Source organism: Podarcis melisellensis (assembly GCF_964234715.1).
Source record: "Podarcis melisellensis genome assembly, chromosome: 17".
Lineage (NCBI taxonomy): Eukaryota > Metazoa > Chordata > Lepidosauria > Squamata > Lacertidae > Podarcis > Podarcis melisellensis.
In genome coordinates, this window is record NC_138534.1 from 21,329,424 (window position 1) to 21,355,109 (window position 25,686).

Genomic DNA, 25,686 nt, shown 5'->3' on the forward strand with positions numbered 1-25,686 from the left:
TACTTCATTTTGTATTAAATTTGACTGTGAAATGTACTTAGAGTCCAGCAGTGATTTCATGCTCTTTATTGCAGCTTGTAAAACAGTGATTGAATTTCCCCCCAAACCTCAGGCTTTTATATACTGTATATTATTTACACAACGAGTCCCCTCTGATTGGCTGATTCTGCTTCCCTCCTGGAGCCTGATTGGTCTTCTCCTGCAAGCCAATCAGTTGTTGCATTCTAGGATCCTACCTGCCTATTTTTCTATAATTCAAGCTTAGTACATAACAGAATGGTTATTGAACCAACTTAGAGAGAGAGAGAGAGAGAGAGAGAGAGAGAGAGAGAGAGAGAGAGAGAGAGAGAGCACACACATGCACTTTAGAGATGGAGATGTTTCCAGCCACCCTTCATTCTCTTATTTCTCCCTTTCCCCTCATTCCAACACCTAACTATATCTAATTAAGATAGTATTTGAACTCCCCACTCTAAAATATTTGGAGCTCAGCAGCCCACATACCTTAGCCTGTCTGTATTATACACAGCAACTTTGGAACACTGTGCAGAAAAAACAAAATTCTTTCCAAGTTTTTGCCATATATCTTTTTGATAAAGTTTAATATTACCCTGTTTTAGAATTCATAGAGGAAAAAGGAATGCTGTTCTGCAAAATATATAACTTCATGACATGGTATGGAGACGGGTGGGTAGGGATTGTGTAAAACATTAAAGTGGCAAGTCTTTTGTGAGAGAAATGGGGTCTGTATTGATGTTTTCATGGCACAGAAGAGCTGGATAAATTCTTCCCTTATGAAGAACGCAGTGTGGAAAAAGAGTGTCATATTTAAAACACGTGTGAGCAAATAAAACAGGCTTTTAAGGGTTCAATTCAACCTTGAATTTAAATCTTATTTTGAGGCAAATGGATGAATAGAGCCAAGATGAGATAATTTAAGTATCTATTTACATTGTCTGGAAGGATTTAAGTTCATTATTGGGTACAGGCCATAAGCAGCACTTGCTGGAAGCTCATGTTATATCATTTCTTCATTCTACATAACCTCCAGTAGATCAGTTACAGAGGGAGGCAGTCAGGGATAAAACTCTGGGTACGGTTATTTCATAACCCATTAATATTCTTATTTGGGGGAAATGTAGGGAGTGGAAAATAGGAAAGAAAAGTCAAATATTGATGCAATCACATAACCTTTCCTCAAGGGCTGGAAAGATTTATCCTGGCAAAATTTTTGTAAGAGACGGCAGGATGAAGGGGCAGGAATCCTCCTAGGGGCTGAAATTGTTAATCGCTATGGAAACACAAGCACTCTTAGAAAAATGTGCTCTTCCTTACTGGTGTCTCTTGTAGGATGTATTGCTCTCCGGAGGGCTGTAAGACCACTTGGCTGCTATCAAGCCGACTGCAGGCAGCTCCTGACTGGAATGTCATGCTTTCCCTAAGCAGGAGATTCCCAAGTCTCTTCCTAGCTAAACAAACCCACTCCTGAAGGCATCTGTTTGCTATCAACAGATGTAGGGCTGCTGTTGCTAAAGAGGTGAGACACAAGAATCCTGCTGTATAAACTGCTTTAACTTAGGCTCATTCCAGTGATAAGGTAAAAAAAAAGGTAAAGGACGCCTGGACAGTTAAGTCCAGTCAAAGGTGACTATGGGGTTGCTGTGCTCATCTCGCTTTTCAGGCCAAGAGAGACGGTGTTTGTCCACAGACAGCTTTCCAGGTCATGTGGCCAGCAGGACTAAACCACTTCTGGTGCAATGGAACACCATGACGAAAGCCAGAGCACACGGAAACGCCGTTTACCTTCCCACCACAGTGGTGCCTATTTATCTACTTGCACTGGCGTGCTTTAGAACTGCTAGGTTGGCCGGAGCTGGGACAGAGCAACTGTAGCTCACTCCGTCATGGGGGTTCAAACCGGCAACCTTCCGATCAGCAAGCCCAAGAGGCTCAGTGGTTTAGGCTGCAGCACCACCCCTGTCCCTAGTGATCCAGTGAGATCACTTAGCTACAGTGACTATTGGCCTGCATTCACAAAATGCATCAAAGATGCAAAAAATGCACAAACTGAAGTGTTTGAGAATTCTTCCTCCTTTGGGGTATCTTGGTGGTGGCAGCTGCAGCGGCATGGGGATGGGCAGGGGTGGGAGAGAGAAGACCACATTTTGTTAGGATGACATCATATAATATGCATATGTCCCGATTATCCCTGAGCTTGGCATTGCTGTTTGCCGCTTATTGGAATTGGGTTGATCACAGTTCTCCATATCTGCTATAAGGCATTTACTTCTCATTTCTGGAACAGTGGTACTGAACTGGGGTGCATACACGCCATATTTTTAAAGTGTGCACACACACCCAAATCTTGGCTAACCTAGTTTATTAAGGGTACTGGGAACTGTAGCATCTGTGAATTTCCAGGATTCCTTGTGGGGTGATTTGCTTTAAATGTGCATCAGGCACACAGCCTTGGTGAACTCTCAATGCAGCTTTTTATTCAGTGAAAACTGGGGTGCCCCTCCCAAATATTCCTCCATATCTTTATGTAAATGATAAACTCTAGTTCTATAGAAACTCTCTCTCTTTTTGCAGCGGACGTGCAAAACCCACTATTTCTTTAAGTGCAGGAGTTAGTGTGGACACATGAAACCAAAAATACATACATAGGTGGGAAATATCAGTAGGTTTGGGGGAAAAAACTCAAGGTTTGCAGAAGTACAATACACCAAAGGGGAAGGGGGAAAGTAGCTCAAAGACAACTGAGGATATTTAGTAGCAATGGAATGCTGGCTAGAACACTTAACATAAATACAACATACTGCGATGTTTTATTTCAGGTCAAACTTCTATCATCTGTCTGTCTGTCTGTCTACCTATCTATCGATCGATCGATATATCAATCTATCTATCATCTATCAATCGATCGATCTATCATAATCTTCTATCTATCTGTCTATCTACATCTACCGTATATCTATCATCTATATCTATCTATCTATCTATCTATCTATCTATCTATCTATCTATCTATCTATCTATCTATCTATATCGATCTATATCATCTATCTATCTATATCTATCTATCTATCTATCTATCTATCTATCTATCTATCTATCTATCATCTATCTATCTATCATCTATCTATCTATCTATCTATCTATCATCTATCTATCTATCTATCTATCATCTATCTATCTATCATCTATCTATCTATCATCTATCTTTGTCTATCTATCTATCATCTATCTTTGTCTATCTATCTATCATCTATCTATCTATCATCTATCTTCTTAATGACATTTTTTTTCCTGACTATTTTACATCTTTGCAAAGTAATCTGTTTGTGTTCATACAGTAAAGCCACATCTTATGCACATTTAACACACATGACTTCAACCACATGTGGCTGAAGGTGGGCTGGTGAGGGAAACGACCACCAGTGGACTTGGTGCAAAAGGAGCTTTGACTATTCCCCATGGACATGTCCTGACTGGCACGCCTTGGCATTGGGTGCCTTTGGCCAGTGACACGTTGCTTCTGGTAGTTGTGGGGATGCTCTCGTGAGATCTTGCATGAAGTTGGATTGTACCATGAGAGCTCCCCAGAGTATCTCCACTACTCTCAGAGCCATTGTGTTGCTTACAGAGCAAGCTGAGCAGGACTTGCCTGGGGAAAAGGCTGAGAGCTTAAAATCTATGGGTCTGCTTGGGGTTTCCAGCTTCTCCCTAAGGAGATAATTATCCCTAAGGATAATTTTGGCTATACACGACTTTTGTGTATACACATATTCCTTGGAACTGAACCCTCACATATGATGCAAATTGCCTGTATTTTGTACTATAACCATATTGAGATTTATTTATTTTTTTCTGGTTCTAGTGCAATATTTTGAAAAGCTGATCTGAATTTTAAAACGTTTGGAAGGAACCAGAGACTCATAGACATTCTTGTCCTTCTGTACACATGCACATACATGCAGAAAATAATAGGGGAAGTTTTGAGTGCAGAAAATTATGTCAGCAAAACGTTTATTTATTTATTTTAATGTGCAAAAGTGGAATGTTGTGGCACTTTTTTTGAAATCTGCAAATATCCAGTGTGCAAGGAGCAACTTAAAGAAACTATTCATAGGGCAGTGGGATGACTATGCTTGAAGAGGAAGGTGTCACTGTAACTATAATGTATTTATATTTTCATCAGTTGCTGCTGAAAAAAGAAATGCTTAGTTGGTCTCTAAGGTGCTACCAGACAATTTTTTGATATATTTCTACTGCGTCAGACCAACACGGCTACCTACCTGAATATTGTAAAAAGAGTTTGTGACATTCTAAGCTGCTTGCAAGTATATACAGTGTCTGTCTATTGTAGCACATTGGTCGGGGCTGGGCATTTGCAGATCATGCAAAGCCATGAATCTTCTTAGTTCCTGGGACACCATTAGATAAGCCATTTCCCTTAATCGAGGCTACATTTGCCCAGTAACTGTGAAGATGAATGAAGTAAGAACTGCAAAGCACTTTGTACACTCTGAATTAGAAATTATGATACTAAGAGCCTCATAGTTTTAATTGCATTTACAGGTGAATACCAATCCTTTCAGAATCAAGCTTCTATAACAAAATAATAATAATAATTACCTGAGATCCTTAAATCTCCAAAAGACAGCTTTGACACTTACCTACTTTATGACAAGTAAACCAGCTCCCCACTATTGCCTGAAGTTCTGAAACCTAATCATTTACTCAAAGTTACAGCCATGTTGGTGGTGCTATTAGCATGCAATTATTGTACAGCAAGACAGAAAACCAACTGAAGCTGTGAGTCGAAGCAGAATTTGGATTACTACCAGGGTGATTTCATTAAGACATTCATTAATGCACTATTTTCCTTTTTGAATGGACTAAAACCTCTAAGGAGTTTAAGGGGGGGGAGAATAGCAAAGCAGCAATAGACACCAGCAATTAAGAGCGTGATAGGCTTTTTCTCTTGCTAAGGGGTTCTGTGTATCTTAATAACATGTTTGAATTTTTGTCTTATTGTTTGCTTTAGTTGGTACTCCTGTTGGATTCTTTTTTCCCCTCATTATAATTGCAGGCATTATATCAACGAATGTGCCCCGGCAATCAAGCCTGTGGTTATTACACTGCATAATAATATACATTTTAACAGTGAGTTGGCCAATTATTTGAAGTTCCATTCTTTCTACTGGTATAGCCACTTTGTGCAGGCTTACAACTTTGTATGTGTGGAGGTTTGTATATATTGAGGTTGGTCTTATGTTCCAGTGGTTCCTTAATAACACCAGAGGTTTAATTATTGTGTTGTAACATGGGCTAATGCGATATGGTAGCTGCTTGGGAGTTTAGACAGCCAATCACGTTTAGAGTGGGAGGGGCTCAAGCCTTCAGGAATACATATAAGCAGTTGCTTTGCAGCTGTTGTTCAGGTCTGTTTTCTCAATAAAGTTTTTTGCTACTATCACTACTTCTCATCTCATAGAAACCCACGTACACTTCAACATGCATGTACTGAACCCACCTGAAGAGGACACAATTTTCATTTTGGGGTGTTGGGGGCAATGTGTGAGACAACCTGTTTTGGAGATGAATGATATATACACAAGAAATAATGTTTCATGTGTTTGCAGGTATCGTGACTGTATAAAGTTTTGTCTGAAGAAACACAAGTTTCTAAGAATTTAGGTATGCAGGCGCTACTTGCTTCCAAGTCAGTGAATATTCACTATAGATAAAGTAAGCATTTGTTCTCTAATTAAAAAAATTACATTATCAGTGCAAAAAGATAAAAGTTAAATAGTAAAAGTAATGGTAGAATTGTGTTCTATAAACACCAGAGTTTGTTTGTTTGTCTCCCTCTGTCTAGTTCAGTTCTTTCCCGCCCTGGTCAGAGCTTCAGCCAGGATCATGTATATTTTAGTTAATGTCCCTTTTTGGCTCTTCTAAAATGCATGAAATGAAGTGCTCACAATTTTAGATGAAGTAATATCCATAACATTCTTGACCTACTTCCTGAAATTCATTCAGTCCACCTCACCATATGAGAAACAATGTGCACCTAGAGCTTAATTTGTCATGAGCGGTACCAGAGCTTGGGACCTGCCAGTCCCTGCCAGACTGAAACCATTTCATTAGACAGTGCTGAATGCAGACTGCTGTTACACGTAACCATTTGGTAAGCTTGTCATCTTTATTGCCACACCATGTGATGAATGCTATGCTCCTTTGCTTTCCCAGTATCTGATCAGGTGTGCAAGTGTGATAACATTATCCTTTCTACTTGGCAAAATGATCAGTGATAAGGTGGAATGGGCTTACTGGAGACTGCAGCTCTAGGTTTTTGTTTTTGTTTTAGTGCAGGAACAATTACGTATGTCATCTGCCAGAGTGCAAAGGTAAGCAGCCAATTCTTCTTGATCTGGAAAGTGAACATGGTGATGATCAGGTGTTTAAGTTTGATTGAGACAGATTAGCACAGAAGAAGGCAGAGGAAGAAAAACAGAGGTGGGATACTTCTTGCTTTTTCTTTGATGCGGTTCCCACTTCTTTCTAGCAGTTGAAATGGTCACATTTCTTGGCGAGAATGTTTGCATCTTTAATTAAAAGTGCATTGTTACATTTCAGCTGTCTGAAAATGTTTCCTGAAAGCTCAGCGTGTTTCACAAGTTGTGCCTATAAGCAGCAGAGTTTACTCATAGGAAACTATGCATAGGACTAATCAGGGCTGTCTTAAGCATATGCAGTGCTGGAATGCAAAGATCCACCGCTCCCCAGGTTGCCCAGTCCCAGATGTGCAGGAGGGCAGAGCTGGCCGGCTGCCTCAGCGTCTTGCTGGCTAGGTCACTCCTGAACTCGCTGCACAGAGCCACTTGGAGGAGAAGAGCCCAACACAGCACTCCGACCGACGAGCGGGCTCTTCCCCAGACTCAATTCTTGGGCCCCAGACTCTCAGCCTGGTGAGCCCGGTGCCCGGGTGCCCTGCACCCCTAGCGCCTATGGGTAAGATGGCCGTGGGACTAGTGGTACATAAATTGAGTGTTATGCTATGTACTGTTACTCTCTGGGGACACACACACATACAATGCATATATCTGCATTTTTGGACTCTTCTTGGGTTCATGGCTATTGACACTTTTGGGGTACAGAGCTAAGCGTGCTGTCAGTGTCTCCTTTACTTCAAACTTTTCCATAAAAAGAATGATAGAAGTTCACCTTATATATTAGAACAGTATATGGGCAATAATGTGCTTCCTTCCTATCATACACAATCATGGCTGGGCAACAGAAAACCAGTTTCCACGCTTCTGTAGATAAAGGCCACCACAGCTGACCAGAATTCGAAATGAGTACACTGTGGTAACTTACTGTGTGGTAAGTGTTTGTTAGTAATTATCCTACATGACATAGTAAAAGCATGCAAAAACAAGCAATTGTATGGCAACACTGAATTGCTGACGGCAAATTGGGTAATGGAACAGAAAAGGGGAGCACAAAGTTTACTCCAAACCCAAGAGAAGTATGTCTCTGTTAAGATGCCTGACCTGAAGACTGGGAGGAAATGCGGAGAGGAAAATTGCACTTAAAAGCACCAGAAATGATATATGATGAAAAATCATCACCCTACATATGGCGCTGTGGTCTAAACCACAGAGCCTAAGGCTTGCCGATCAGAAGGTTGGCGGTTCGAATCCTCTCAATGGGGTGAGCTCCCGTTGCTCGGTCCCTGCTCCTGCTAACCTAGCAGTTTGAAAGCACGTCAAAGTGCAAGTAGATAAATAGGTACTGCTCCAGTGGGAAGGTAAATGGCGTTTCCGTGCACTGCTCTTGTTTGCCAGACGCGGCTTCGTCATGCTGCACACATGACCTGGAAGCTGTATGCCAGTTCCCTCGGCCAGTAAAGCGAGATGAGCGCCACAACCCCAAAGTCATCCACAACTGGACCTAACAGTCAGGGGTCCCTTTACCTTTACCTTACACATATGCCATCTCTCCTGTCACTAGATGTTGGGTATCTCTTGAGTATGAAAACATTTACCTACTCCTAGAGGCAGAGTTTTTGTCAACTACAGATATATATTATTATTGGTTTTTTTAAAAAAAAACCATGGGGGGACTGAATGCTATTGAAGGAAACAAGTATATACACTGGGTGGGGGATAAGGAGCGACGCTTGGTTCATTTTTATTTATGTGTGTATCCATTCACTTCATTTGTAGTCCATTTTCTCCAATAAGCGTGGAAAAGAAACATGCCATAATTGCACTGCAGAACAAGGGAGAGCAAATGGTAAATGGCTGCAAATGGTTCGCAGATAAGTGAGGTGATATACAACAAGGAATTGGAGGAAATGGCAGAAGAAGAAGAAAGGACGAGAAACCAATTTCATATATAATGTGCATTCCCTAAAGACAAAGCAAGGTGACTAAATAGGTTGTGAGAAGTTTCTTCAAAGTATGGAAAGGTCACTCGCAAACCAGCCATAAGATCACAATCTCTCTGTGTATTTGAAACATGGCAATATCAGCAAATGAATATATCCAAAGGGCATAAGGATTCCGGAAGTGCAAATTGGTGACTAATTTGGGCCTTACGGAAAGTTATCTGAATATAGCAGGGTCTTCCCCTGTTTCTCAAGCCTTGGACAAAGGTGCACATTAATTTTAATTTTCTCTGACTCACTTCATTTATCACTGGTTCTACCCTGGAGATTTTATATGCTTCAGATCAGATTATTCCAGGTCACGCTTGTTAAGAGTAGAAGCTTTGATGTTAAGCGCTGAAATGTCTTGTCAAAATAGCTCTTCTTCTGTACTATTTGGATTGAGGTCCTTCAGTCAGCCAGCTTTGATAAAATGGGATATCCCTAGAGAAAGACGTCGATGAAGATTTTTTTAATATAAAGTTGCTTTCATCAGTGTTTTTGGCCTCTTTTTGCTTCCCGTAGGTAACATCTGCCAAGACTTTCTTGAGCTTTAGTGAGATCACAGTTTGGAATCAGTATGTGACCCACTGAATGGCTCATTTTTGAACCAAGATTATGAAGCTCACGAAAGGAATAAAACTTGTTCATTTGGTCAACTGATTTCCAGTTATTTTATTGTGGCCAAATGCTCTACCTCTGCTTACTTGCACCTGATAGAGAGTCGAATTCTCTATTGCAGGCTTCCTCAAACTTGGCCCTCCAGATGTTTTGAGACTACAATTCCCATCATCCCTGAGCACTGGTCCTGCTAGCTAGGGATCATGGGAGTTGTAGGCCAAAAACATCTGGAGGGCCAAGTTTGAGGAAACCTGCTTTATTGGACCGAAACCCCTCATACCAACAGAAGGGGCCCTTCCACAAATGCAAAGATTCAGCTGGATCCAATGTACTGCTCTTTGGTTATTATTCTACAAAACTAGGTGGTGGGGGGTGAGGATAACATTTCCTCATGGTCAGCCTCCTGGGAGTCGCAGACCAGAAGTGAATGGCGCCCTAGGCGAAACTGGACAGAACAAAGGATGGAAACAAAGGATGCTCACACATCCCGATCCAAGCAAGGAAGTGCCATGACCACAGTTCAAGGACACATTTCAGCCATGCAAAAGTTCTTAAGAAGGGTATGGAGCAGGGGTGGCGAAGAGGACATGAGGCCTGGGAAAGGAACATGGCCTACAAAGAATTCCAAGGGTCAGACCTGGAAGGTCATGTTTATCCCCTGGGCCTGAGGTTCTCCATCTCTGCAATAAACTAGTGTTTTAATATACTTGACCACATAATTCATCACTACTGCCTGTCTGTTTAAATGCTATTTCCAATCTAAGTGTTCTTGTTAGTTTGTGCACATGCAGCAGTGGTCTGAAAAAACATTGCCTTATTGGGACTTTTTGGTAAATTTCCAATTGCAAAGTGGCCGACATGTTTACTGGCTATCTTGCCTACCGTGTGAGCAATCAGAATAATCTGCATGCACCTTATAATGTCTTTGGGGAAACAGAGGTAGGAAAAATGCAACTTTCTGAAAAAGAAGATACATTTCTCTGTCTAATAAGTATCCATTATATGAAAATTAAAGTCTGTAACAAAACATTTATGTATTATTTTCGTTAATCCCAAATTACCTTTTAAATGAAATCAAGAAGTGGAACATAAATTGGTTAGCCTATGTTTTCTTGTGTTGTTGCTTTGCTATTTACAGATGTATTGTAATTTGGGGTAAGGAATAACAAACAGTACCTTCTTTTACAAATGTAGCTAATTTAACAAGGCAGATTTCAGGATGAAAATGGCTATCAGCAGACAGGAATTCCACAGATGACGTTTCTCTGACATTTAAAACAGTTCCACATGGGGCACCGTTTTCTGAAGATGTAATTCCTGTCCATTGCTCTAGACACTTAAGACAAGTCAATGCAGGGACAGAAGCCCAGAAAGGATTTTGGACGTCCTAAAGCAGCCTTCCACAACCTGGTGCTCTCCAGCTGCTTTAGACTACAACTCCCATCAGCCTCAGCCAGTATGCCCAAGGCAAAATAAAAATAAAAATGATGGGAGTTGTAGTCCAGCAACATCATTCTTTTAGCATCATCATAAATGTACATTTCGTCCAACAAACAGTTTAGCTTTCCAACATAACACATAATCTGGATGGTAGGAAATTTTGGACTGAAGTGGTTAGGTAAAAATATGAGCAGAAGTATTTGCACTGTATTTCAGAGGAATTTGCTAAAGGCAAAAATGGAAAAATGAATAATAATAATAATAATAATAATAATTATTTATTTATTTATTTATTTATTTATTTATTTATTTATACCTCGCCCATCTAGCTGGGTCTCCCCAGCCACTCTGGGCGGCTTCCAACAGAAGATTAAAATACAATAATTCATCAAATATTAAAAACTTCTGCAAACAGGAAATATTATAACATAGCTTCATTCACAGAATGCATTGTGGGAGAAGGTGGCTGCCCAGCTAGCCACTAATTGTTGGGGAAAGTTTCTGTAAATGAAAAACAGTATTTATGTCCCACTTCTGCTGACCCTGCCTTTACTGCTAAGGTATTCCTCACTCCAAAAAGGTTTTTTAAAACTTTTGCCTGCCTCCCACTAATGCGGTTAAAGGATGACCTCCCACTTTCATGGCCCATCAGTAGAGTTATGAAAGTGGCAGGATATTTTTTCACTCAGCGCTATACAATACAAAGTACATAAAGACTTGTTTCTACGGAAGGCATAAGCAAGAGGAAACTGTTGATGAAATGTTAGTGAAACTTTCTGCTGTGAAAGTAATCACATTTCCAGTCATTTAGCTTTGCTTCCATTTGTTGCATCATTACTTATCATTATGAAGGCTTGTGCTGAACTCTTAGGATGTCTCTTAATCTTTTTCCCCAAAGAAACAGCCTCTTTAACACCAAAAAGGGCAAATGTCCCATCAAGGTCCCAAATGTCACATAATTTTTCTCTAGTTGGGGCCATCTCGGGCAGCAAGCTTTTACTGTAGTTCACTCAAACGAGGCCTTTGACTATGTCGTTCTAAAAATAGCTGCATATAGCGGCCTTCCATTAATTCTTAACTTTTTTATTTTAGGGGGGAAAGAAAGAAAATAATTTCAAGCTCATTTTGTTTACAGCACATATTGGACAGACAGTGTCACCTTGAAGACCACTTTCCCCCCTGGGCAAACCGTGCTCTTGTTTAGATCCAATGTTAAGTTAAAGTTACTTTAATGATTTGCAAGGTGAGGTTGGGATTGTTGGCCTCTGCACATATTCAGGCAAATAGGTATACTGAATTCGCTGTAGGGTCCTGAGGTCGTGTTCCCCCTTTACAAATTTAAAGTAGGCTCTAAATGGGATATGCACAAGCACATTCCTATATGTATAGACACCCAATCTTCTGTACACTTTATGTTTCAGACTCAGGAGTTAAATATCACATGTATGAAGGGTATGCATAAAGTAACATGTGTGTGTAAGTGTACACACTATTTGGGCATATCTGTGGGGTGATGCATGCATATGAACCTGTGTTCTCTGTTGTTGGCCTGTGTTCTCCTAAATTTGTTCAGCAACTCAAAGAGATTCAGAATATTTAGTGGAGTATTTTACATATGTCTGTGTTGGTGTTTGGGACTGCAGGAGCTTGCTGTCGCCAATCGGAAGCTGTGCCTTAGTTTCCAAATGTTTTGGAAGTTGAACAGACTTCCGGAACAGATTCCGTTCAACTTCGGAGGTACCACTGTGTATACTATACAGTGGTACCTCTGGTTACGTACTTAATTCATTCTGGAGGTCCGTTCTTAACCTGAAACTGTTCTTAACCTGAAGCACCACTTTAGCTAATGGGGCCTCCTGCTGCCACCACGCCACCGGAGCATGATTTCTGTTCTCATCCTGAAGCAAAGTTCTTAACCCGAGGTACTATTTCTGGGTTAGCGGAGTCTGTAACCTGAAGCATATGTTACCTGAAGCGTATGTAACCTGAGGTACCACTGTATATGAACCTGATGAGTGAGTGCTCCCACTCTCCTCTGAGCATATGAGGTACATGGGTGACAGATGCACAGGGTTAGTGGTTAGGGGTTAGGGTTAGATTCTGCCCCAGATTCTTCTGATTGGGTCTGCAAAAAAAGGTGTGGATTTCTATACAGTGGTACCTCAGGTTACATACGTTTCAGGTTACAGCCTCCGCTAACCCAGAAATAGTGCTGCAGGTTAAGAACTTTGCTTCAGGATGAGAACAGAAATCGTGCTCTGGCGGTGTGGCAGCAGCAGGAGGCCCCATTATCTAAAGTGGTGCTTCAGGTTAAGAACAGTTTCAGGTTAAGTACGGACCTCCAGAATGAATTAAGTACTTAACCCGAGGTACCACTGTATTGTTAGCTATTCTAAAATGATTGTTTAAGCTATGTTTTGTTATGCGAGCATACATGGTGCTTTGCGATCCAACAAAGGCATGTCTCTGTTAATGCAACACTACCTATCTCATCTATGATTTGTGCTGAAACTCTCATTGATGCCTCTGCCTCTGATTGTTGCATTAAAAAAACAACAACAAAGCTCCCATTCTCTCTCACACAACGATAAGTCAGTAATTAGACATAGTGGATTTGTACAAAACACAAAAGACCTCTCCTGCAAAAACTGGTACTCCCTTTGTATCTTAATTTGAATACAATCCACACTCCCTCTGGTTAGGCATTTCTGATTTATCTGTTTCCTTGGCAAAATCTGGAGATTTAAATCTTTATGAAAAATGAAATACATCATAGGCAGCCTTAGCATTCCCTTGTGGTCGAGGAAACCACCTCAACTAGAGACAGAATTCTCTTCTGCTGTTATAAGGACGCAAAATGAGAAGCTTATTATATAAGTGACGGTTTTTATAACCTTGTCGGCTTTCATGAAGATTCAATTTGGAAATGACGTCATTACTGCCATGGTAAGAGTGAATACCTGCATGCTGGATAAAATGGTGATTCATTATAAGGATGGCAGCAAAATGAGAACATATTACTTATGGGGAAGCATCCAGAGTTAAATTAACACATTTTGCTAGGATTTCAGTGATTGTGGATAAACAAGTCCTGGGAGCTTTTCTTTTTACCCAATGACTGAACTCACTGTTCAACAAGGACAGCAAACAAGGAAAAAATATTGCATCAGAAGTAGCACTAATATTTAAAAACTGTATGTAATTAGATCACGTCATTTGCGGAAAACAGGAAGACTCACTTGCTAAGAAAGTTAAGTTGTTTCTATGGAAAATACTAGCACCTTTCCATCGTAGATATCAGCGACAAACCTGCTGATCTATTAGCAAGCTCCTTTGTTTTAAGGGCAGTGGTTCCCTCCACCTAACATTAGACAGGCACACAGAGACACCCCACTCTCACCATTTCAATAGCCTTTGATCTCCATAATTAGCATTCACTTCCCTCACAAGTAAAGTAAATATACACATTACCATAAATAAGCAAATTGCTGTAAGTCTGCTTGGAAGAAGTAATGGTTTCCAGGAAAGAGAGCAATTACAATTTTCAGATATCTCTCTCTCTCTCTCTCTCTCTCTCTCTCTCTCTCTCTCTCTCTCTCTCTCTCTCTCTCTCTCTCTCCCACCCCCTCTCTTACTGGGACTTTTGATTTTCTGCCTTATGTTATTGACCAAAGCTGTTCATGCTTCATTAAGACAAACAGCAGTTTTGCTACTGGCTTCATTGCAGACCCTCCAAGTGCCCCTGATTTCCAGGGACAGTCCTGGATTTACAGAAGCTGTCCCAGTTTCTGATGTAATCCCAGAATGTCCCTCTTTTCTTTGGGTGTTCCTATTCTCATCAGAGAAATGTTGGGGGGTATGGAATTATACAATAGCCACCCACCCACACCCTGAATCAAGGAGATAAGAAACTATACAATCTTTAGAAGACATCTGGAAGCAGCCCTGTATAGGGAAGGTTTTTAATGTTTAATGTTTCATTATGTTTTTATATATGCTGGAAGCTGTCTAAAATGCCTGGGGCAACCCAGTCACATGGGTTGGGTATGATGATGATGATGATGGAATAGAACCAAACTGAATATTCTGAACATTAATTTCCCCTTTAATCTTAAGGTTCAGACCATTTCTAAAATGGTTTGGCTCTGGTACTTGCATCTAACTTGAAGCTGGAATATAAAACAAATATAGGATCATGCTTTGCTTAAGTGTCAAGTCAAGGACATATTCCTATTGACAGTGGAAAGCTGAGGTTCATAAAATGCACTTTGTGCAGTAGATGCAAGCTAAGTACAGCCATGGACCAAAACAAGTGCGCTGGTGGTCACATAATCCAATATCAGCAAAGGAAGAAACAAGATAGAAATACAAGTTTACTGATCTGATATCAAATTGAAAAATAGTTCAAAATGTTATCATTTCCTTTATTCAGCAATATGCTTAAACCAGATACATCTAGGGGAGATGAGATAAACAACAGAGTTAGCAAAGTAATATTTTGCTTCGAGAGCCTACAGTGCTTAGCTAGAAAGGATAATATAGAGGGAGAATCCGCAGGAGTCCCTCTACATTTTAGACTCAGTGTTTGACTACTAAACTTTGTGTACAAGGAATTAACCCACCGGGGGGGGGGGAAACAAAGTATCACATAGCATGGGGGTCATATTCAAGCTGTGTAGAGACATTTATGTGTACAGCTGTGTACAAATGGTCTCAAAATTCTCCACCCTATGCATGGGGAGAGAAAGTGAGTGGACCATTAAACCGAATTGCTCCAATGTTTTTGGTGAGGTGGCTGTAGATCAGCTTTATTTTCCCCAAAGGGTTTTTGTGGTGGCAGCGGTAGCAGCAGCGGCTGTCTCTCTAAGAGTGAGCAAGAACTTCAAGAGCAATGTATTGGCAGCCTGGCCACCTCCCCCCCCCCATATTCCACCATGCCCCTGGTGGTGGTATAGAATGTTTGTTGTCACCAAAGGTGCCAGCTTCTCCAGAAGAATAGTTGGCCCTGGCATGACATTGCATGATGTTGCGAGGAGCCAGAGGTGGAGCCGGACGCTCTCTCAAATTTGAGATGGGACCAGCCCCCTCAAAAAATATATTCAGGGGGCTGAAACTGCCTTGGTCTCTAGGAGTCGGCGCCTACGGTTGTCAAAAAAATTGGTAGGGGAATATTTAATGAAAATTCTGCAAAGTAACCTGTGTAGGATGGGTAGGGAAAAGAAAGAAATATCAGAAGAAAGTATTTTGATAAGTTTCAGTTCAGCACTAGAGTTTTCAACACCCTCATTATCTGCACCAAGGATCTGATTTCCTTTAAGGCTAAATACAGGGGCAATGTGGTCTTCACAGATCCACTGCAGACTAATGTCATCCTAGCTTTTCAAAAACAAATAAGTGAATTAGATGCCACACAGTAGTTCAAATCCATGTGGATTTAAGGTACAACTAAACCACTGTAGAAATTAAATCGAAAGGTTGTATATGAATGTTAACAGTTAATAATACTTTTGTTATTATTAGAACTTGCAATGGTTTGCAAAGGGTAATTATGGGCTTGCTTGCTTTCAGATACAAATGTAAGACAAGCTATATGGGGATAAACCCCTAGCAGAGACACACCTCACTATACACTGTCGCCATTCATAGGTCTGCATTGTCTTTCACTGCATTATCAAAACTATTTGTTTCAAACATTTTTAGAGCCTGTAAATTATATGTACTTCAACCTGGATTAAGTAGAATGGTTTTTCTTGTTTTGAAGTGTATTGATGTCTAGCCATCAGCTGAAATGGGTCACATGGTCTCATCCCAGTAAAATAGATTGTCGCTAGCAATCAAAGGTCTATGGCCCTTTATGAACTCACTCCCGTATTTGTAGATTTCATTATTGTACTGCTCCTGCCATTAATCTGTCTTCCTCTGCATCAGGATTTGTTTGCCTGCTCATATTATGAGGCCCCTTCAAATCGCTCTCTGTTCCACCCTGACGGGAGAAAATCTCGGAACTGCTTCTCCAACATAGCACCGTAGGAAGATCAACAGGCTATTTTAAATCTTAAGATCATCTTGGATTTTTAATATCAGTACGGTATTTAGCTTGGAAACAGCTCAAATGAAATGTTTAATATTTCTAACTTTGAAGATATTTAACAATACTCTAATGTATCTGTTAAGCATGGCAATGGAGCCATTTTGCACTTTATTTGGTTCTTTGAGAATTATCTTGAAGGACTTAGCAGTTTGTGTCCTGCCATAAGTAGCCACAAAAAGTCCAGAAAAGTATTCATGCTTCCTGATGCATAAGGCCCCAACTCCTTGCAATAATACTTCCGATTCATGCTTTCTTAAAGTTTTTTCTTGCTCCTCACATACGGAAAGTCTCTTACCCAAAGCCCAAGGACTATCGAGGTTGACCAAATAAAGCTAGACTGGACAATGTGTTTTGGCATGCCTTTCCTATTTCCTCCATTGCTTCCCCTGCAGAGGAAATAAGGGAAGTGGCATTTGAATGTACATTTCAGTGAATGCTATTGTGTATACATTTGGTGTGTTCACAGAGCATGAATGAAGATGGAGCTAGGAGATGTAGGCATGGGAGTAGTAGGGGCAAGGTAATATGCATATAATTCTCAAGTGCTGAATGTCAGAAGATGATGCCACCTTGAAAACTAAGATTCCAATATTCCAAGAACCAAGATTCCAAGCATAGTATTGTGCATCAGTTTACACACTTACAATGAGCTACTTTTGCCATTTGGCCAGTCACCCCACTTTTATGAATAATCATTTTGAGGTCTTCACAATTTCTTTTTGTTTCTACTACGTGAATAATTCGACATAATTCACAAACTCGGCCACTCCACATAATTCATGAGCCTGTTGAAAATCACTAGTCCCAAGCTAGATTTTTGGGGACCCCATTTCTTGCATGTCTCCAGGGTGAAAACTGTCCATTAGCAATCTCTATCTCTCTTTAGAGTCTACACGTGGATCCTGGATGAACACATCAAGCCATGGACTTCAGTACCACCTCTACACTGATGATAACTGAGTTTTATCACTTGATCTCAGAACTTTTTCCTTCAAGTTGATTCACACATCCAACTCACTGTCTGATATTTTTGCTTGGACGTTTCATCACCTTCTCAAACGCAGTATTTTCAAAAACCAAACTTCACACATCTCCTTCAGATATGACTCTTAATGCTAAACTGTTTCCATTGACAACATCACCATTGAACAACCTGCTTGGGTGCTCAAATCCCCTTTGCAATTATGTCAGGGGAAGTAGTGATTAGCATGCTAGTCTAGCCCCCCACTGTTACTGGCCCCATTAGCCTTCACAAATTGCAGATCTGTCTTCCAGGATTCTAAATCACATGGAAAGCCTCCTCAAAGTAAATAAGGCATCTCATTGCAAATATTCACATTCCCAGCATGTAGAAGGCAGTAAAGGATGCAACACAGGAGGCGGTGCCAAAAGTCTCATTCCTGCCTTCCCCCTTATCATGTGAGTCTTAAACACCTGAAGGCTTTATCTTTGTCTTTGACAGCAATCTTATTTTGCAAATGAATTATTATTGTGAAGCACCATAGATATTACTAGTAAAGGTTTGGTAAAGCATAACATGCAAAGCGTACAGAGCCAATAAACTCTCTCATAAGTGATTCTAGCCACTCTACAAGTGCAAATAAATAAATAAATAAATAAATAAATAAATAAATAAATAAAGTTTCCAGATATAATTCAAGGAAAAGAAAAAATATAATCTGCAAAGCTTCTTTCTAGTTCAATTCAACTTCTAGATTTTGCCCGGCAATTCCCACTTTGAGATTAAGCATATTCCCCACCATCATAAAATAAAGCAGTTGTAAAAATCTTACTTTGGTGTTGTTAGATTCTGGTGTTGTATAGACTTCTCACCTAAAAGAAAAGAAAAGAAACAAGGTTTCATAATCTATATTCTCATTATTCCAGCATCAAAACAAATTGCGTCTTTATTTTACCTAATGAAATCACAAATGCTAAGACATAAACTACATGAAAGAATTATAGTCAAGACATAATAGCAAAAGATATAAGCGAAAAGTTCAGCTTATAAAGAGGAACCCCCCCCCCCACTATTTTACTTCATTTATTTCCATTTCTGAATTATACAACTCCGTGAGTGATATCATTATTATTTGTAATTCCAATGCATTGAAGAAATCATATAAGTGATTTATTTAGATCGGAGAGATTCAATCTATTATCCTGTTATCTAGCAGGGGAAAGTGTGTGTGTGTTTGTGTGTGTGTACACAAACACACACCTGTATATCCTGTTTAGCAGTGCTCTAGGACATGGGTAGGCAAACTAAGGCCTGGGGGCCGGATGCGGCCCAATTGCCTTCTAAATCTGACCCGCAGACAGTCCAGGAATCAGCGTGTTTTTACATGAGTAGAATGTGTGCTTTTATTTAAAATGCATCTCTGGGTTATCTGTGGGCCATAGGAATTCATTAATCCCCCCCCCCGAAGAAAATATAGTCCGGCCCCCCACAAGGTCTGAGGGACAGTTGACGGCTCCCTGTTGAAAAGGTTTGCTGACCCCTGGAGTCTAGGACAAGTTGTCAGTAGTGGGGAAAGTAGTCGGGAGGTCTTGTTTTTACGAAGCAATACTGTAATGTGTATTTTGACTTCTTTTTGAGATACAGGCACAGTGCAAAAGTAAAAATTGATCTTGGAACGCCATCCTACTAGGAGAAGTCCCCTTCATTTTAAAATATCTTATGTTTCATTGGGTCAGGATCCTTAAGCACCAGCCGATTCCTTTCCTATATCTTCCCAACTTTATTTTCTTCAAGGCCTGATGTTTATCTTGTCCTCTCCAGGATATTGACATAGCCTCTTCCTGCCTGCAGTTCCCTGAACTCCATGGCATTAAAGCATCTTGGCAAAATCAGGTTTCCCTGCCATGGCAAAGCTCCTTTTGTAGCATGGTACAGTGTAAATTTTAAGATGACTAGGCAACAAGAAATATTTATATGATGGTACATTTGTACTGCTACACAGCGAGATGTTTTAATATATATTATGTTTGTATTTAAATCACAATTCTTGAGTAGTGTGGTCTATTTTTAGTCTTAAACTGAAAAACAGATAGGAGAAATTATACACAACAAAGGAATCATCCCAGTTACTCAAAAACGTTGTTTTGCACTGGGAAATTAATTGACTAAATTTGTATTCAAAGCAGCAAGGGAACAAATTAGACTGCAGGTAAGGAAAGACTGTGACATGCTTTGGCTAAAGGTTTCTAAACACGATATTCTATTTTGGCTTGGTGTTGCTAGAAACCAAAATAACACCCAGTGGTGTAGAAGCTTACACATGATTCCTAAGGACGGCGCTGGTTGCCAGGTGTAAATGGCTTGCATTAACCTGACAAAAATATATATAAATATGGTGATAGCAGCAGGCTGTTAGGATGACAGTCTTCTGAAAAACTGGCTGATCGGGCTCTCCTCTACTCTCTTTCAATTGCCTTCTAGCAATGGCAAAGTGACTGGAATATTTCCTGCCCCTTTCTTTTGTGCAAGCTGGTTCTGCCATTTATTTCAGGTCCTACTGCACAATTCCCCCTGTGCTCTTTCCAGCTAAACTGTATGCCTAACTCAGTGATGAGGATGTCCTTAAACAAAAAGGTTGTGCTTCTAAAGAGGTGAAACCAAGTAATTGATCCTGGAATATCCAAAGGATAAGCAGCAGCTGAGGCCCACACATTTTGGTTTTGCTTATTGGCAGACCCTAATTTGTGGCTGTCACTGACTCCACTCCATGCTTTGTCCTCTACACATGCTGGAGAAATTAGGGATCGGAGAGGTGGGGGTCATACTACACTGAACTTTGGAGCTGGCTGAGGAAGTTAAAGTGTCCCTTCCTGCTACTTCCCTTCCCAAAGCAGGTGACCAGGGCTGGATCTAGACATATCAAAGATGCAATTCAGTTAAACCAGGCATCCCTAACCTGCGGCCCTCCAGATGTTTTGGCCTACAACTCCCATGATCCCTAGCTAACAGGACCAGTAGTCAGGGATGATGGGAATTGTAGTCCAAAACACCTGGAGGGCCGAAGGTTGGGGATGCCTGAGTTAAACACGTTGGAAACTCATACAGGGAAATCCGGTAGGGAAAGACGGGACTCCACAGCGCCATCTGATGTCACGGTGTTGAATCACATATACAACGCGTATAAAACACTTTTTCTCTACCAATCTAGCTGAGTCCATGGTAGACCCTCCTTGGATCCAGCAGATGAATGGATCTTCTTCTTTTTTTGTAGCCTTTTTGCAAACTGTTACAAATCTGGGGTCAGAATGAATGGACACTGGTAAGATGTTCCTTCCATTTGATCTTATCATTCATAGCCATGGGGGAGGAAGCTGATTCCCCAAAGCCTGACATTAATGCTGGATTAGCATTTCACATCCCATTGTGCATTGGTATGCTGTTTTAAGTCACGGTTAGTGATCTGTTAACAACCCTCTATGCAGCAGGGTAGGCTGAAAGCAAAGAGTAAGGTTACCATAACTTCCGCCATAGAGCTTCAATATGCTGATGGCAATGTAGTGTGCACACTCACTCAGAGGATGACCTCCAAACCATCCTAAATAGCTTCGCAGAAGCTTACAAAAAGCTTGGCCGATCGCTCAACATCCCAAAAACCAAAGTGCTGCACCAACAAGCACAAAACAACTCCTCTGAAGTACCACAAATCCTACTTAATGTTGGAAAATGTTGATCACTTTTCCTATCTGGGCAGCTATCTTTCTACAAGGACCTGCATTGATGCTGAAATCCAGCATCGTCTGAGCTCTGCAAGTGCAGCTTTCTCCTGATTGAAGTGCAGAGTGTTTGAGGACCAGGACATTCACAGCGAAAGCAAAATGCTTGTTTAAAAAGCTATTGTAACTACCAACTTTACTGTACGCTTGTGAAACACGGAACACTTATAAACACCATCTCCAACTCCTCAAAAGATTCTATCAATGGTGTCACTGAAATTTTTTACATATCACTTGGGAAGACAGGCAAACTAATGCCAGTGTACTGGAAGAGGCAAAGATCACCAGTGTCAAAGGAATGATTCTTCATCATCAACTTCATTGGACTGGTTATGTTGTTTGGATGCCTGATTATAGTCTTCCAAAGCAACTACTCTGTTTTGAATTTAAAAAGGGAAAGCATAATGCTGGTGGTCAACCAAAGAGGTTTAAAGACTTTCTCAAAGCATATCTATTTATTTTTTTAAACAAAGTAGTATAAACCCTGACAATTGGGAAACACTGGCCTGCGAGTGCTCCAGTTGGAGAACAGCCTTTACCAAAGACTATGAAGATGCTCGAACTCAGGACGAAAGGGAGAAACATGCTAAGAAGACGGCACATTTGGCAAACCCTCACCTTGATCAACTCCCACCCAGAGACCTATGTCCCCGATGTGGAAGGACATGTGGATCCAGAATTGGCCTCCCTCCACAGTCACCTCCAGACTCACTGTTAAGACCATGTTCATGGAAGACAATCTTCATGGAAGAAGGAGGAGGAGGAGGAGGAGGAGGAGAATGCAGCACAGGTGAGAAAACCATACACTTGCATCCCATCCTGGACTCCTTTAATCTTCTTTCCCTTCTCTGGTGTAAAGACACATTCCCTCTGGCAGAACTAAAAAAATGCTTAAAGTGAAATGATGAAACAGATACTGAGGATGCAACTGAACAGACGGTCCCCTTAATTACTGTGTGTCACAATCATAACAGACATTCTTCCAAAAAGTAGAAGTTAGAATGTTAGTGTGGCTGCCTTTGGGGCACTTTGCATAGTATTACCAATAAGGCTTTGTGCTAGAAACATGTCTGTCTTATTCACTGTATTTTTCTTTTTTTAGCTCACCAGTTGCAGATCAGATTACAGAGAGGAAGGACACAGGCATGAATTCCCCCTCCCCCTTTTCTTTTACCTTGTAGGAAGAGAACATGATTGCAGTCTCACTCAGAGCTCACTATATTTACATCCTGATGGTACTGTAAAAGCTCCTAATGTTCCAGTCATATGCAGATATTACAGGAAAAGGATTTAGTGATTTGCAGGTACTATGCTGTCAACAGTGGTAATAATGGGAAGGTGTGCAATTGCAGGGAGCTGAAAACCAGGCATTTGATGAAACAGCTGCAATACTGTGTTTGTGTGGCTGATGGAAGGACTTTCCTCTTTGAAGCCCTCCTTCGCTCCACTCCACAGTCGCTTGCACTTTCCAGTTGTTTGCACTGCTGCTGTGTTCTTGCTGGGGACATGGCAAAAGCAACTGGAGAATCAGATCTCTCCCAAACACCTGCTCCGAGTTTCACACCAAGCTCAGAGGTAAGAGTTGAAGTTGCAAGGGCGATGAGAGCCTGTGGCTGCTCTTCTGTCATGGAGGCTTATATCTGCAAACTTAGCTTTGACTGACACATTATTTCCTCTGTGCACCCCAATCTATTTTCTGGCTCACTAAGCTTATAAAACTCTGCCTAAATTCCCCCTCTCAGCCTGTTCTGTAATCCTGTGAACACATTGTCTTCCTGTTCACTCCTTCAACCAGCAAATGCCAGCTGTTGGGTCCTGGAAACAATTTTATTTACGTTCAGGGCGGGAGAAGATGCTGATGTTCAGAAAGCTGTGAAAACTGCAAGATGTTGTGCCTGCACAGAAGTGTTTTGAGTGAGGCTGTTTGACTTAGGCAGGGAAAGTATTAGGGATTCCGTCAATCAGCATGCAGTCAAACTCCCTTTAGATCTGTTCACTGAGGAGAGATGAAACCAGTTGCACACATAGTCTGTGAAGCTAATCCAGTTTTGATTGTTATGCTTATGCCTTAAAGGGGTCCTGCTGAGAACCTAAAATAACTGGAATGAAAATAAATTTATTATTCATAATATAATTTGCCATATTGAAACCAGCACATTTTTAGCCCCTGTTTTTTTTAAAGGTGTAAGAAGAATGCAGTGCACATAGCCTTTCAAGGCTTCCCTACACAATTATTTTTATCTTCCTCTTTTTTCTTTCAGGGGAGAAAATAATAATAACTAAAAATTAAATTTTAAGTGGTACCTTTAAAATGTCATGTAATTTCTTAACACATAGGCTCAGCAGAGGCTAATTAAAATATTTAGATGTGCCCCAATCCAGCCAAGGAGCAATGGTACATGGAAGCAGCTTCTGTGTGCTGATTCAGTTGCTGGTTTGAAAACTACTCATGCAGATTTGATGTAGCATCTGAATCTGATTTTCCCAATCCCAGCACCATGGGGTTCATACTGGCTCTCCTAGTTCTGTGCATTCTGCACCCTCAACAAGCGTGATGAAAATCATAACTCAAGAAGTGACAAATACAAAAGTTGCCTTTTGCTTACAGACTTACTCCCCATATTTCAGCTGGCATTCATTCTGTTGTAAGCTACTCAATTTCAACAGGACTACTTAGGAGGAAACTGTTTTAAGCCTGCATCCCAGGGTATTTGTTTTCAGAGATGTAATTAAAAGATGTGCCTGCACAGGGCATTCGTTATCAAGCACTGTGCATGAATAGTTTAGATGAGAAATGTAAATGAGAACTCTACAGGAATCCCCTTGTGAATAGAGGCTGGGGAATGCGTATAGTATTTTACTTCTTAGGCCATTATGTGCCAGGAGTAAGTGCTGACCCAATTTTTGTTATTCCCAGAAATAATGCTCCCTTGGAGAGAGCAGCAGAGAAAGAGGGCATCCCATTTGCCATGTATTATGGGTCTACCAGGATGAAAGTGAAAATGTGTAATAAGCTATGTTAATTCTGCCCCCTGCTTTCTCATGCTGTCTGAAAATAGGTGTGATTCAAGGACAGCACAGGTGCTCACAGTATGTGTTCTCTCAAGAAATCAGCTACTGTTATGAACTTTTAGCTAATAGCAAAAAAGGCTCATGAGCTTGAGGGGTGCAATTGCACTGGGGTGGGGTGTATTTAGAGTGTGGAGAGCTCAGGCACCATCCACTCTCCCTGCTTAGCAGTTCCTCCATCCTCACATAACAATTCAACTCCTTAGCTCTCCATTGCGCCCATGAAAACTTTGGCAGTTCTGCTCCTTCTCTCTAAGCCCCCAGCAACAATTGCTCAGTGATAGTGCATGCTGCCTTGGCCCCTGCCCATTTTGGCTTGTTTGATCTAGCCAGAGTGGGTTGACTGAATAGGCCCAGGGGGAGCCACATACTTTTTTGCCAAACGGTGTGATCCTGAATGAGGCAGTGGTGCAACTTCTCCTCAAGCAGCTCTCCTTGCCTCCAGAAGTCTTGAACAACAATCACCCACCCTTTTTTGAACAAACTGATTGAGAAGCTGGTGGCTGATCAGATTCAGGCATATTTTGAGGAAACATGTTTCCTAGAGAAATTTAAAGCTGGCTTCAGACCCAGATTTGGCACCGAAAAACACTCAGATTGATGATATGTACCAGGATAGGGACAAAGGGAGTGCAACCCTATTCATTGTCTTGGATGTCTTGGCAATTTTTGATACCTTTGATGACAGTATCATTTTGGGTTGGTTTTGTGGGTTGGAAGTCAGAAGCACATTGAAATGGTGATTCTGCTCCTGCCTGCAGGGCCATTTCCAGAGAATGACAATGGGAACATCTGCTTGGGTCATCATATTGCTCTTACGGTTATCCCGTTAACGGGTGGTATTTTGGTTTGGCAGTTTTTGTTGTGCTATGCCAGCAGTAACCAACTTGGTGTCTTCCACATATTGTTGGACTACAGCGCCAATCATCCTTGGCCATTGGGTGGGCCTGATGTGAATTGCAGTCCACATCATCTAGGTAATATTACACCACTATTCCGGTACTAAGCCACTTGAACAGTTCAGCATGCAACTGATGGATTTTGTATTTGTACCTTGTGCTTCCTCTAAGGACCTTGGGTATAAGGAAGTCTTTTGCATTCTTCGGCTCTCATAAGGTCTTATTCTGAGCACTGTAACAGTATATGATTTAATGTTTTAAATGAAAGGATTGCTTTAGGAAGAATTTGCCATACCGGCTCTTCTACAGTAGAGTCCTTGAGGAATCAGTAATGTATTTCATGTCAGCCAAGGCTGGAATTCCAGTGGATTATAATAGGTTTCAGCATTTTATTT

The 25,686-nt window shown here is 40.9% G+C and overlaps 1 protein-coding gene and 1 long non-coding RNA gene across 28 annotated transcripts in view; one reads left to right on the forward strand and one right to left on the reverse strand.

Moving 5' to 3' along the window:
• The window catches only part of PTPRD (protein tyrosine phosphatase receptor type D), a 1,158,377-nt gene that overhangs the window by 427,647 nt on the left and 705,044 nt on the right, over positions 1-25,686 (reverse strand). For all 27 annotated transcript variants that reach the window (XM_081893652.1, XM_081893642.1, XM_081893658.1 and 24 more), the window contains one exon: positions 18,383-18,422. The gene's annotated coding sequence lies outside the window, so the exon portion shown is untranslated. The remainder of the gene's footprint in view (positions 1-18,382; positions 18,423-25,686) is intronic.
• Positions 1-25,686, forward strand: part of LOC309360450 — a 316,242-nt gene that overhangs the window by 41,001 nt on the left and 249,555 nt on the right. The window lies entirely within an intron of this gene.